Source organism: Vombatus ursinus, unplaced genomic scaffold (genome assembly GCF_900497805.2).
Source record: "Vombatus ursinus unplaced genomic scaffold, bare-nosed wombat genome assembly UNPS02014791.1, whole genome shotgun sequence".
NCBI classification, from domain to species: Eukaryota; Metazoa; Chordata; class Mammalia; order Diprotodontia; family Vombatidae; genus Vombatus; species Vombatus ursinus.
The window spans coordinates 69,193,477-69,208,564 of NW_020954569.1; the positions used below are offsets into that span (position 1 = coordinate 69,193,477).

At 43.5% G+C, this 15,088-nt stretch overlaps 1 protein-coding gene across 2 annotated transcripts in view; it reads left to right on the forward strand.

Moving 5' to 3' along the window:
* Positions 1–15,088, forward strand: part of MAPK4 (mitogen-activated protein kinase 4) — a 223,736-nt gene that overhangs the window by 153,990 nt on the left and 54,658 nt on the right. The gene's annotated exons all lie outside the window — the stretch shown is intronic.

Here is a 15,088-nt window from a genome sequence, read left to right on the forward strand (position 1 = left end):
GTCATTCACTCAGCCAACTCTTGACCCTTCAGAGGATTGAGGGAAACTGGATTCAGCCTTTGTTAGAAGAGAGCACTGGACTTCCAAGGCAAGGGACCTGGGTTCCAGTTCTTGCTCTGCTAATAGCTCATTGTGTGACCTCAGACAAGTCACTTCCCCTCTCTGGCCTCAGTTTCCTTACCTCCAAAAAGAGGGTCTGGACGAGATAATTTCTGAGCTCCTCTCTGGTTCTGACTTGCTATGATGCTAAAATTATGATGCTTATCTCTTTGATCCCAGAGCATCAGGGACCCTTAATGCAATCTTCATGGAACCTCTGAAATCATACCAAGAGAGCAGGCTGTTCTTGACTAAAGGGCATCTCCAGAGATCATTGGTCCAGACAGCCTGATTTTTAGGCAGGTAGATGTCTGAACAATATATAACAGATGGCTCTGTGTTCTTAACTTCGGTCTTAGAAGGCTGGATTTGGAGTCAGTAGACATGGGATCAAGTCTTGATTATACAACTAACTAGTAGTATGACCTTGGACAAGTCGCTCTCGGGATATCAGTTTCCTCATTTATAAAAGGAAGGGATTAGACAAGACCAGTGTTTCTTGACCTTTTTGTGTGCCATGACAGTCTAGTGAAGCCTATGGACCTCCTAGCAGAATAATGTTTTTAAATGCTTAGAATAAAATGTATAGGGTTACAAAATGAAATACAGTTATCAAAATATATAAGCCCTGGATGAGATGATTTCTAAGGTCTCTTCCAGTTCCAACTTTCTATGAATCTATAGAATGAAACCCACAGGTTTCATAACCTTGTGTTAAACAGACAAACCTTTTCACCAAGGCAATTAATTCAGTTCAACAAGGTATTTTAAAGCACCTACTATGTGCACTGCATTTGGAATATATAGATTAAAAGTAGTCCCTGCCCTCTGAGATCAGGGTCTTATTGCAATTGAATTAATTCTTCCTGTTCCTGGACCTAATCCTTCCAAAATGGGACTCAACCCCATGACCAGGTGACTGAGAAGGGAATGAAAAGGAAATAAAGAGTTGGGTGCAGACTCATTCTCAAGCTGAATACTCAGCCCCTGAAGGATGGCAAGGGAACTTTCAGGGTTCCTCAGGTAGGTTTATAGAACATCAGAGCTGGAAGGGACCTTAGAGATTATTCTAGATGATTGAGGCCCAGAGAGGGGGAGAGACTCTCCCAAGGTCACAGGAGCAGAACTGGGACTGGGACCCAGGACGCCTGGCTCTCCACCCAGTTCTCTTCCTGTTAGACTGTGTGCCATTTACTTCCCAGGGTTCTTTTCCAAAGGCTAGCCCTTCCCTACCCCTGCCCCCATTCTCATCCAGTCTCACAATACTCAAGACATTTGAATCCCCTAATCTACCTTCAGTTGGAGGATCTCAAGGACCCAGAGTACTGCTAGTTCTGTAAACTGGGAGTTTGGTTGAGAAAGAAGGTCATATTGGATGGGAAGCCATCCCCTTCTTCCCCAGCCTAGCCAGTGGTTGCCCTTGTCTAAGAATGAAGGCCCCCTGAAAGGACCTGGGCTCCTACACCAGCCTTAAAGAACTTCAGATCTTGGGATTCTATCATTCTTGTAACTTCTTTAACCGTACCTGGGTCCATTTTAAATTCCCTTTCTTCCTATGTGGCCGGGTCATCTGTCCAAATTGGTAACACATTCTGCAGGAATATTGTCAAAATGCTAGCACGCGCGCGCACACACACACACACACACACACACACACACACACACACACATCCATCTGCTTTCCTCTTGCTGACTTACTGCTTTCTATTCTCTCTCATTGCCTTGGGACACCAACTCCAGAGCATCAGTCCTAGAGTCCTAAAAGTCCTAGACAAGCTTGCACCAAGTGCAGAAGTTGGGGGCTTTTCTGCCACTCTTGTCTCTGGTGTGCACTAGCTCATTGAATCTCAGGTCTGATCAAGATAAACTGTTGCAATAGGCAGACGGTGTGGTGCTGGAGCAGGAGCCCTGGCCTGGCCCACAACTCAGGAGTTCTAGGTTGTCACCCTACTTTCACCACGTAACAAGCACTGAGATTTTGCTGTTTCCCTCTGGGCCTCAGTCTCACTTGTCAGAGGAGAATCATAATCCCTGACCTACCTATCACCTAAGATTGTTCTAAGAACCAAATGTGATCGTGGGTGGGGAACTGTCTTTTGAAAACTGTGTAGTCTCCTAACAGAAAGGTGATGGAATAGTAGACAAAGTAAGATGCATGCTCTCAGTGGCTGATGTGGTAGTTTGTTTTACTTGACTCTAATAATAATAATAATAATAACAATAGTTAACATTTATATAACCCCACCATGTGCCAGGTACTGTGCTGAGTGATTTAGAATTATTATCTCATTTGATCCTCACAACAACCTAGGAGGTAGGTGCTATCATCATCCTTGTTTTCCAGATGAGAAAACTGAGGCAGACAGAGGTTAAGTGATTTACTCAGGGTCACACAGCTGGTAAGTGTCTGTGATCATATTTGAACTCAGGTCTTTCTGTCTCCAGGACCAGTGCTCTATCCACTGTGCCTCCCTATTGCCTACTTGTTACAAAGGTTTTGTTTCCCTTTCACCCTCCTTATCCCTCCCATGAGGAGGATAGGGGAGGGAGAGAAAATAAATGCCTTAAAAATGAACAAAAGAAAACTGTTCAGAGTATTACAAAAGTCTTAGGTGCAGTTTGTAGTTCTTGAAGATGAAAGTCTCCAGATCCTCTCCTTGATAACTCTTTCTTGAAGCCATCAAAGCTTAAAACTGCACTTGAATTTTTGGGATACCCCGTATCATTGTGTAAGGGTTATTTTGATTGCTCAGATGCCAGCCATCCTTTAAGAATTCTCTAACAAGGGCTTTTTTTCCCCTTCAGTCTCTAACAAGGAATTTTTTTTTTCCTTTAGGCTGTGAAGGCTTTAGACAGCTACATGGTCCTGGTAGCTTGTTCCTCACTTACTTTCTTGGATAAAATTAGCTTTGCCACACAGGAGAGGGAAGCCAGGGACATGGCCAGGAGGTGCTCTGACTGCCTAGTTCTTGGTCTGGAGCCCTCAGCTTCTGCCTCCTTCACGGCCCCTCAAAACAACAACAATAAATGGCACCTTGTATTTGATGTTTTTCATTTATCTTACACATCCTCTGAGGCAAATAGTGGTGTCCTTATTTTACAGATGAGAAACTGAGGCCTAGAGAGAAGGGACCTGTCTAATTAGCAGAACTCACACTAGATCTCCTGACTCCCAGCTGGTTGTTCTTGACCCCACATGTCATCTGAGGGAAAGATTGGCTTAGCAGGGTTGGGAAATTTCAACTCCCTGCATGCCTCCTTGTTTTTCTTTAAGGCTTCTGTGTCCCTTACCCAGCGGATAAGTGGGGTTGTAATTGTGTGCGTCTGCTCTTACAAGAAGAGTCTTTGTGTGACCCTGACACCCCAAGGGCTCAGAGCCTCCCCAGTGAGGTTGATCTTCCTGTCCTCATTCTTCAGAGAACATCATGTCCTTGGCCTCAGCTCCCTCAGCACATTATTGGTCTCAGTGAGATCTCAGCCCAGACATACAGCTTGCCTGGGGGACCTATTGTGCTGTGCCATGCTGCCTCCTTGGAATTGTGGGTTTTGCTTGAGTCTGAAGGGAAAAAGGAGTCAAAGGAAGCCAGTATCTTCAGAAAAATCATTGATCAGTGTGGTAGCAGTGAGGAAGTCAGTTTGCTCACACGGCACAGTGGAAAGAGCCCTGGACTTGGAATCTGAAAGATTCACACACTTACCTACTGGTTATATGTCCCTAGGCAAGTTATTTCATCTCTGCCTCAGTTTCTTCATCTGTAAAATGGGGAATAATAATACCTATAGTACACCTTGTAAGGTGGTTGAGAAATTTCAATGTGAGAATATATGCCAAGCATTTCATAAACCTTAAGGAATGATGTGTTCACTTATTATTCAGTGCCACTGTCATTTTATAGATTTATGGTCATAATAGATCTCCAAAATTACCAAGTTCGCTAACTAGTCAACCACACGCTTTCTGGGCCGATGTGTCTTAGAGGGTAGATCTGGGTTATTAATATGGATGCTTCAACGTCGATGCCTGGACACATTGTACTTCTCTATCTTCCCCTGGTATTTGTAGGAGCCTCAGTTTTAGAAAAAAGGTGTTAAATCCTCTGTAAATGGAAACCTCTGGCCCAAACAGCCCCCACAGGCTCTGCCCAAAGGGAAGGCCTGAGGTAAGAGAGTGTCTAGGAGACCTTGGGATAAATTGAGACAAAGTAAGATGATCCAAATTTAACTTGGGGGCAGGGAAGGGAGCCCTGAAATTAAAACTCACACTGCTCCCTTTAATCCTGGGCTGCCCACTCACTTGTTTCTAGGGTTTGGCTTGGGCATTGGTTTTATTGGAAGTTATGTGTCCCTATGCCAGACATAGGCTTTGTCCATGTAAAACTAAAAGACAATATAACAAGAGACAGTGGTGCAGTGGGAGGCACATCAGGCTAGGAATCAGAAGACCTGGTCACTCACTGGTCAAAGTGTTGTTGTTGTTCAGTCGTTTCAGTCATGGCTGATCTTTGTGACCCCATTTGGGGTTTTCTTGGCAGAGATACTGGAGTGTTTGCCATTTCCTTCTCCAGCTCATTTGACAGATGAGGAAACTGAGGGAAACAAGGTTAAGTGTGTGAGGCCAGATTTGAACTCAGGAAGATGAGTATTCCTGACTGCAGGCCCGGCACTCTATCTGCTGTGCCCCTTAGCTGTCCCCAAGGTCAATATGTGACCTTGGGCAAATCAAAGTCGTAGAATTTTAGAGTTAAAGAGGATTTAGGAGCTGATTCTATCCACACTTTGCATATAGGAAAACTGAGGCACGAAGAAGTGATTTTCCACAGGTCATGAAGTTAACATACGGCACAATTTAGCCTAGAATTCAGGTCTTCTGACTCCCTGGGCAATGTTGGGGTTCTAGTCCAACCAGCACATGGTCTACATGAATTTTCTTATGTCTTAAATGCAGATAATATTCCCAGACACATTGCCTGTCACATAGTAGGAACTAAGTAAATGTTTTTTTTCATTCATGTATTCATTTATTCCCTGCCTTATCTACCTCATTAAGTGGTTGTGAGGACCAAATAAAATAACAGATAGAGTGTTATATGGGTCTGAAGGGATACAATTATATTTAATTCAACACATGTTGATTTAGTACCTACTATGTGTAGTCATAACTGTGATCTCCAGTCTGGGCCGCTCGTCGTTGAGAGTTCTTCCAAATTCAGAAATTGCCTCTCAGCTTTAATGCCAAATTCACTTTGAGGCTCATCTCCCAAGTCATAAGTAGCGGATGGACTCAAGGAGGACTGACCTTTTTTTTGAATCATGACCCACTGCACTGATGGTCCTTTCTTTGCCCCACATGGGTCTCTGCTCCTATTAGGAATCCCTTTGTGCCCTGACGGATGCTCTAAAAGATTCCCTCCTCTTTGTGGCTGAGAAGAAGCATCTGAAGGATCAGAGCATTTCACATTTGAATTTATCTTATTAGTAAGTAGCTCTTAAAAAAAAATCTAACCTGTGTCACTTAAGGCTTTGCTGAGCGCTGTGTAAATTTCAAGAACCATGACAAACCTCCCTGAGACAGCTCAGAAGTGCCTGAGCAGCATGTTAAATGCTTGATTAACTGCACATACTTCTCCTCTGGAAGAAGGAGCCTAAAGTCAGCCCCTCATCCAGTGTCACTGAACCTTTAGTGCAAAGAATAGAATATTGGGCCATTTGCTTGAGTCACTGTCCACAAACTCCTCCTACCTATGGGTAAGTCACTTACTCTCTCTCGGCCCCCTTTTCTTCATCTATGAAAGGTAGTTGGACTAGGTGACCTTAAAAGTTCCTTCCAGCCCTAGATTCATATTCTAAAATGAAGTATGGCCTTTTCTGTCCGGCATTCAAGGCCTTCTGCAATCTAGCTTCAACTTACGTTTCTAGCTTTATCTAACAATATTCCCTGATGCTGTCCGGTCAAACTGGACTTCCCACTATTCTCAGTCAGTTCTGTTCTCTCCTACCTCTGAATATTCTTATTATCCTTGGAATGGATTTATTCCCTAATCCCTCCTATTTTTCTGCCTTTGAAACCCTTCCCTTCATTCCTGGCCCAACCCATGGCCCATCTCTTCCAGGAATCCTTGCTGATCCCCTCAGCGGATTGGGAGCTCACACTACCTACATGTGGGGTTTTCTCTACTCTTTTTGTACCTCTTGTATGCATTTAGCTTGATCCAGTTTGTATTGTATAAAAATGAAATGTCCAAGAGCATATCAGGAATAAGCAGAAGAGCAAGAATTCAAATCCAGTCCTCTTACTCAACTCTCTTTCCACTGCACCACTACATGTTTGTTCAAGTCCACCGAATTCCCACAGTGCCTGTCGCTGGGCTCTCCTTACACAGAAGGTTCCCATGCCATTTTAGTAGTGATTGAGAGCGCCTATACTTCTGTGGGGACTGTTATCCATCAGCATCGACCGTCTCCAGCATGCCTGGCACTGCGCTCAAGGCTACCTGCCTGTGTGCCTCAGGGTAGTGGTTGGTTTTTTGATTGTGGGTTTTTTTTTTTTTTCTTAAAGAACTGGTCAGGACCAGATCAAGCAGTGCTACTTCTGAGGATAAGTCTATAGCAATCCACCAAAAAAAAAAAAAAAAAAGAAAAGAAAAGAAAAGAAAAAAAAGCATTTTAAATCTTAGGCAAGAAAACATCCTCTTACGAAGAGCTCAAACTCAGGAGCACCATGTCTCCTGCCACAGAGGAGCACAGCACAGCCTGCCCTCTCTTGAACCACATCATTTATCCAGATGAAAGAAGAAAATGCAGAAGGAATGTGCAGCATGCAGGCTCTGGAGGTGCCTCTGAAATCCACCTGTAAGCACTTGATGCCTTTGAAGTCATCTCATGACCCCAAGCTTTCCCTGTGTGGGTTTGGAGAGCCAGACACAAGGGCATCTGTCTGCCCCTCAGGACTCCCATGGCCCCTGAAATGACCAGTCATAGGTTCAACTGAACTAGGTGACCACCTGTGGCCAATGATTTAAGGGGCAGCAGATAATATAGCCCTCTTCACCCCCACCCAATCTCTAGAATCTTGGAGCCTATGAATGAATGAAAAAGCATTTATTAGCATTTCTTCTTGTTCAGTTATGTCCAACTCTACATGACCCAATGGACTTTGTCCATTGGGTTTTCTTGGCAAAGATACTGGAGTAGTTTATCATTTCCTTTTCTAGTGTGTCCCTATTTTACAGGTGAGGAACTGAGGCAAATAGGGGTTAAATGACTTGCTAGGGTCACACAGCTATTAAGTCTCTGAGGCTAGATTTGAACTCTAATCTTCTAGCTCTGAGCCCAGTGCACTTTCCAATGTACTCCCTAGCTGCCCCTTTATTAAGCACATACTATATGCAAAGGAAAACACTGTGCTAAGTGTTGGGAGTGGTGGGGAGAAAGGAATTGAAAAGTAAGACTTCTTGCACTCAGGGGCTCACATTCTAATGGGAGAGACAATACTTCAGTGATTTCACCTCGAGTCAGCTGGAAAAGTTCTTAGGGTGCTGTTAAAATCATACCATTTACCAATAAACCATTTTACCATGCCAAGAACATTGGTGACAAGAACTAAGAACATTCTGGGTCTTCAGTAGCTGTGACTACAAGATGACAGGAACAGTTGCCCAGTTGCATCTCCTCAGGGGTTGCTTCCCAGAATGGCTGGGCAGAGCTGGGATGGAAGCAGGAATGGGGGGGGGGGGGTGCTTCCACTCCCAGAGCTTAGTTTTACCTGCTCATTAAATCCGATCTCTTCATTTTACTGATGAGAAAACTGAAGCTCAGAGATGTTGCCTAATATAAATTGCCCCCAAGGTCAGACAGTAAATGAAGGTTAGTACTAGGATTAGTGCCCAGGTAGCCTGACTTCTGACCCAGTGCTTTTTTCTACTACATTTTGCTGTGTCTAATTAATCCTTGTTATTGAAGGTTCACTTAACCTCTGCTGGGTAGTCACTGTTGGGACTGCTGTAGAAGAGATTCATTGATCAGGCAGAGAGCTGACCTGGAGGAGCCCTAAGGTCCCATTCAGCTCTAAGAGTCTGTGATTCTATTGTTTCACCATTAGAAAGTCATTCCTTTAGGTTAAGGCACTGTCCTCTATTAAAATGCAAGCCTCCTGGAAAGGAGAACATTAGGATGAATGAATTTATGAATTTATCAGATTCACTTCACACATGTACACCAGAGGTAATTAACTGAAATCAGGTTTTCATAGAGAGGGAAGAGAAAGGGACAGTTATCAGGAGAACCCTGGGTGCCTGGGGATGGGAGGTGGGGGGAAGTAATAGGAAATATTACAGCAGTTATCATAATTGTTACTTAAGTCTTTTATCACTGAAAGCTTGTGGGTCTTTTGTGTCAAGCATTTCTTTTGTGTAAAGAAAATAAATAGCTGTTCCATTCTGGGGGGAGGGGCAAGGGGATGAGAAGCTATGGGGAGTAGAAGGAAAGTGATAAGAAAAGTACAAGGATACAGAAGCCAAACTTGGACCCTTGACACTTTTATTGGGGAACAACCCTGCCCGTTTGTTTCCTGGGATAACTCAGTTTTCTGTCCTCAGTCTCCTGGTGACGTACAGGCTGGAATTGGACTAATTAATCTCCAAGCTCTCTTTCTAATCTGAATTCTATGATCTTATAACTCTAAGTGCTTAGATGATGTGTCAGAGTTGAGAAGAAAGGGAAAATTAACAGGGTTATAGTGGATAAGGAAAACTTCCTCTCCTAAACTCATAAGCAACTTGTACGTTGGAGTTACCAAGGGTTGAGTCCTGGTCCCTGACCCCCAAGGTCAGGAGTACAAAGACCAACTCCCCCTCCCTAGGCTTCAGATTGTCCTACATTAGAGGTTCTTAAAGTGTGGTTCAAGGACCCCTGGGGATCCTTTCATGATATTGCCAAAGTTAAAACTATTTTCATAATAATACTTATCCATTATTTGCCTATCAAAATGATTCTCCCTTTTCCGACTACATTATCTGTGCAAGGTCAGATTTTCTTCATGTGCTTTGACCAAAGCAGATTGAATATAGAAACAGATATAAGAGTCCAACTGCCTTCTATTAAGTCAGACATTGAAGAGATTTGAAGAAAAAAAAGTTAAAAATGCTATTCTTCTAAGTTTTTTTTTTTAGTTTTGGAAAATTATAGTTATTTCTCATAAAAATATTATGTTGACATACAAGGGGGTTTATTATTATTGCTTTTACATTCATTAAATGAGTTTTTTGGTTGATCAGCTTTCATTTTAATTTCTAATTCAATAAATATTGATAGAGATAGCCCACCTAAACAAAAGCTCTTTAGGTCCTCCATGATTTTTAAGAGTGTCAAAGGATCCTGAGACCAAGAACCACTGCCCAACACTGACTTTGCAGACATCATGTTGGCCCCTCCCTCTCTCTTTGGGGCTGAGAAGTCTTGCCTTTGCCCTGACTTGTTTCCCTCTAATCTGTTATAGTTCCATGAATCATATATACTAGCTAGGTGTAAAAAATGAGTCTTTCCTTTGGTGAAATTAGGCATAAAGAATGCCAGAGCTAAACACGCTCTCAGTCCTTCTTGGTTATTTCTCCCAAGTCCTTTGATTTTACAGATGAGGAAGATGGGGGCCAGGGAGAGGAATAGCAAGGTAACTGGCCCAATATCACACATCTAGTTATCAAAAGAGCCAGAGCTAGCATCCAGCTCTCTGGATTTCCCTTCCATGGCTCTTTCTACTACGCTGTTGCTGTTCTTCAGTTGTATCTAACTCTTTGTTACCTTCTAGACCATACTGTCTATGGAGTTTTCTTGACAAAGATACTGGAGTGGTTTGCCATTTCCTTCTCCAGTGGATTAAGGCAAACAGAGGTTAAGTGACTTGCCCAGGATCACACAGCTAGTAAGTATCTGAGGCTGGATTTGAACTCAGGTCTTCCTGACTGCACGGCCAGCTCTCTATCCACTGAGCCACCTAGCTGCTTCCTATTTCACTACATTACGCTGCACTGTTTATTTACCTATTGTCCTGAGCCAAAATCTGAACCCAATCTCTCTAGTGGTTTTTTGGCCTCTATGGCCCTGGCCTCTCCATACCCTCTGTCTTTCAGGCATCTCAATAGGTCAATTCATTTCAACAAACATCTATTAAATACCTACTGTGTACGAGGGCCCAGGACTATAAAGACAGAAACTAAAGTCTCAGGCTCTTATGGAGCTTGCAGTTTACAGATACAACATCTACACAGATAAAGATGAGATAACTTGAGGAGGATCAGGACAGGTTTTTCAATGTTAGATGGCACCTGAAAAAGAGCCTTGAAGGAACTAGGGATTCCTTTTTAATAAATCTCTTTGGTTTCAGTGGTTTGGAATAACACACTAGGAGGTTTTAAAATCAACCTTGTTGGCCTTGCCCTTATCAGACCATCCTTCCCCAGTTTAATCTCTGATGAAATCCCACTTGCTTCAGGGTTGGGCTGGGGGCTTTTTGTATTGCTGTCTAAATGCTATTCTATCAGGTTTCAACAGGAGGGTTCAGATTTTGGTTCAGGACGATAGGAAGGCCTGCCTAAAGGTCCAGAGAGCAAACATTTGTCTAGGCCCTAGACACTGAAATTTGTCTAAAGTATATACTCTCATAAGGGGCAGTTAGGTGGAGCAGTGGATATGATGCAGTTTAGGGGTTTAAGGGTCCTGGGACCCCAAAATCACAACATGTGGGTCCTGCCCGAAAGAATTCGACCCAAGCCTTCTTTCGGCCAAAGACAAGGTTCATTAGAACATTGTCATATTGTGCGGACTCTTAAGGGGTCTGAACATGGGTAAACAGTGGCTAGATTATAAGAATCTAAGCAGTGGCTAGATTATAAGAATCAGAGCCTTGGCTAGATTTTAGGAATCTGAGCAGTGGCTGGATTATAAGAATCTAAGCATCGGAATGGAGACAAGATGGACCTTACATACAGAAAGATTATGGGAGGGATCTAGAAGTGGCCAAGTAGTCTGTGAGGTAATAGAATTCCAGGAACCTGGACCACATGGCCAAGGGAGAATGGAGAAATGGCCTGGGGCCATAGGGAGGTCCACAATGAAAGGCCAGTTGATGGGATTATAGCCTCAGGGGACCGCCAGAGATTTGGCCTTGTGGGAAAGTACAGGGTTTTTCCTTTCTGGGGCCCGGATCCCGACCCCATCAGATAGAGCACCAGGCCTGGAGTCAGGAGGACCTGAGTTCAAATTTGGCCTCAGATGCTAACTAGTTATATGACCCTGGGCAAGTCACTTAACCTTGTTTGCCTCAGTTTCCTCATCTGTAAAATGAGCTGGAGAAGGAAATGGCAAACTATTCCAGTATCTTTGCTCAGAAACCATAAATGGAATCATGAAGAGTTGGATGCTACTGGAACTACTCAACAACAACATATACTTTCATGAATATGAAAAATGAGGAGGCAGCATGGTGTAGATAGAGAGAGCACTGGCCTCAAAGCCAGGAAGCCCTGGGTTTAAGTTTTAACCTCTGACTCTTCCTGGCTTTGTGACCCTGCAAGTAATGTCTCAGTGGTATAGGCAGCTCTAAGAGTATCAGCTGCAGAGACAGAGAGAGTCTTTATACCTGGGGGTTCCCTAGGCCAGTGAAATCCCAGGTCGAACCCCACTTGTGTCTCCACATGAAAAATGAAAGGGGATAACAAGGAAGACAAGTATTCCTTTTAGTGACTTTTAGCCCCTGAACATGTGGGCACATGCTTATCTTTGTGATTGAAATTAAGTTTTCATCATGGTATTAAGAATGTTTCCATCTGGTATGTTGTCTGGGCATACTAAGGATTATTGCATCATCAGAGCATGCTGCAGAAAGGGCTTTGGATTCAAAGTCCAACAACCAGGGTTCAAATCCTAATTCTACTACTTAATATCTTGGCCACGGTTTCCCCATCTGTAAAAGAGTGCTCCCCTAAATGTCTTTTGAGGCCCCTTCTAGCTCTAACTATATGATCATAAATATCATGTTTATAGGTAGAAGATGAAGCTAACGCACAGAGAGAGGCTAGCCAGCCCTTTGAAACCTGATAGAGTAGCATTTGGACAGCAGTGCTGGTGGCAATACAAAAAGCCTCCAGCCCAACCCCTGGAGCAAGAGGGATTTCATCAGAGATTAAACTGGACTAGGATGGTCTGATAAGGGTGAGGCCAGCAAGGTTGATTTTAAAACCTCCTAGTGTGTTATTCCAAACCACTTTGAAGTCAAAGAGATTTATTTACAAGGCCATGAAATATCCTTTTTGGAGGTAGGAGAGTCAAGATGGAGAATGGAGGTGCACAATGAATGCTCTAATAAAGAGAGTCAGGAGGCCATGTGTCCTACCCATTGATTGTCAAAGCTCAGTCATCTGGCACCAGACAGATGTGTGGAGCTTGACTTCGGCACCCCTCAATCTTACTCTCAGTGTTCCCTTTCCCCCTTTCAATCAGGCCCCCCTTCCTCCCACTCACCCAGAGCCATTATGTGCATTTCAGCAGTCTGGGCTCCTTCACTTCCTTCACATAAAGGTACAACTAGATCTGTCCTTCCTGGGTGACATTTCTCCTTTCTTTCTCCAATCAAGACTCAAATTCCCTTGTGACTGTATTTTCTGCTCTAATTTAGTTAATTTATTTGTTGTTGTTCAGTCCTTTCAGTTGTGTCTGACTTTTTCAGGAACATTGCTTTTGTTTTTGTTTTTGGCAAAGATACTGCAGTGGTTTGCCATTTTCTTCTGTAGCTCATTTTACAGATGAGGAACTGAGGCAGAGTTAAATGACTTGCCCAGGGTCACACAGCTAGAAGCATCTGAGGCCAGATTTGAATTCAGGAAAATGAGTCTTCCTGACTCCAGACCGGGCACTCTATCCACTGTACCACCAATTAATGCTCAGATATTAATGTCTCTCTCCATTGAATTCCTATACCAATGTTTATACCAACGTCTATACTATTTATCTGGTCTTTATCCATTTTAACCACCAAGGACAATGTTGACCAGGTCAGAGGTTGCTTGCCCAGAAAAGGAAGCAATGATTTTTTTTAAAAGCCAGCATGGTTTAACTAAGAACAAGTCATGCCAAACTAATCTCATTTCCTCTATTCAAAGGCTTTTAGACCCAGAAGGACCTTATATCAGATGCAAACTGTTTGTGGGTGTGCTTATCTTGTTAAGTCGGAGGTTATCTGCAGGGGTTTATCCACTTAAACACTTGGCTTAGCCCCTGGTCACCAGAAAACTCCATCCTTCTCCTTTCCTGCTGTGGTTCAATGGACCTTAATCACATCAGTCAATCAGCAGCATTTATTAAGAGTCTACTCTGGGCCAAGTTGGGGAAGCAAATCCAGAGATGAAAATAACGGAGTTCAAGAAACTTACATTCTACTAGAGGTGTACAACATGTTCACAGATGAATAAATACAAAGTGACTGGGGGCCGGAGGGCACTACCCACTGGGGGAATCAGGAAAGGTCTCTTGAAGAAAGAGGCACCTGAGCTGAACCTTGGAGGAGCTAAAGATTCTACAAGGCACAGGGAGGAGGGAATGAATTCCAGGCATGGGGACAGAGCAAGTGCCTTGGCATGCAGGCAGGAGATGAAATGCTATGTTCAGAGACTAGCAAGTATGTTGGTTTGGCGAAAGCATAGAATATGTGAAGGAGAATAAAATGTTATTGGCCTAGAAAAAGAGACTGGAGCTAGACTGAGAAGAAGGGCTTTAAATCCCAAACAGAAGAGCTAATGATATAAACTCATTTTGACTATATATAGCTCTTTGCAAAAGAATATTGAAATTTATTAAAAACAACTTTTACACAAATGTCATGCCCATGGCGCCTCCCAAACTTTGGTAGCCCAAAACCAGTCTATAAGAATGCCCCTAAATTCAAAAACTCAGAAATTCCTAGAACATCGGTGCTTTTACACAAACTTCCCCATTAGTAACTCCCACCAGAACCTGGCGAGCTTGCCCCATCTGCTTTTCCATTTATGGCCTTCTGAAGAGTCAATGTCCAGCAAGTGAGGGTAACTTAGGGCCCGGGGCACTGATTCTTCATCCAACCCATTTTCCTCACTCAGCACTCTAATACTGGCTAGAACTTCTCATCCTACCCTCCAACTGCTTTTCACCATATCTGTTCATTCATTGAACTCTATTACTTAATCCTTACAACAACCCTACGAGGTAGGTTTAATTATTATTCCCATTTTACAGATGAGAAAACTGAGGCAAACAGGCTGAGTGAGTTGCCCTGTATTACACAATTAGTGTCTGAGGCAGGATTTGAACCTCAGTCTTTCTAACTCCCAAAGGCAGTGTTCTGGTTCTGTATACTAGAGAGGGAATTTTTGTTTTGCAAAAGATCTACTGCATTTTCTTTAAGTAGGAATCTCTCCCTGTCCATTCAAGAAAGGATCCAACTTGCTGAAATTTGACTTACAGACAAGTTTTCTGGGAATATTACATTATATAAAGTGAAGAAGACCTGTGTCATTTTGAAGGAACCAGAAAAAAAGAGTGGAAGAATCAGGATGATGACAACAGGCTTGGGGCTCAGCTCTGATTCAGTCTTGTGGTATTCCCCAGGTTCTGTTGGGAGGGAGAGTGAAGACCCCAGCAGGCAGGACCTTTGGTTTGCTCTGGCCTGGGCCTAGGAGTAGGGAGAAGAGCTGAGCCCTGGGCCCAGCCCTCTCAATCTGGGTGCCTCAGTGTCAGTAATGGTACGTCGTGAGCTGTAAATAAATAATTGATGGCAAGCCATAAATTGGGAGAGGGAAGGTAAAGTGATAGGTGTACATACTGTCCCTCAGAGGCTCTCCCCTTCCTCCCACAACCACTTCCCCCTTCCTTCTTCTCGCAGCCTGGGACAGACTCAGGTCTGACTTTCCCTATAGACTGTCCTCCCTGGAGTGGGTGGACCTGGGGTCAGAGGACACTAGGAAAG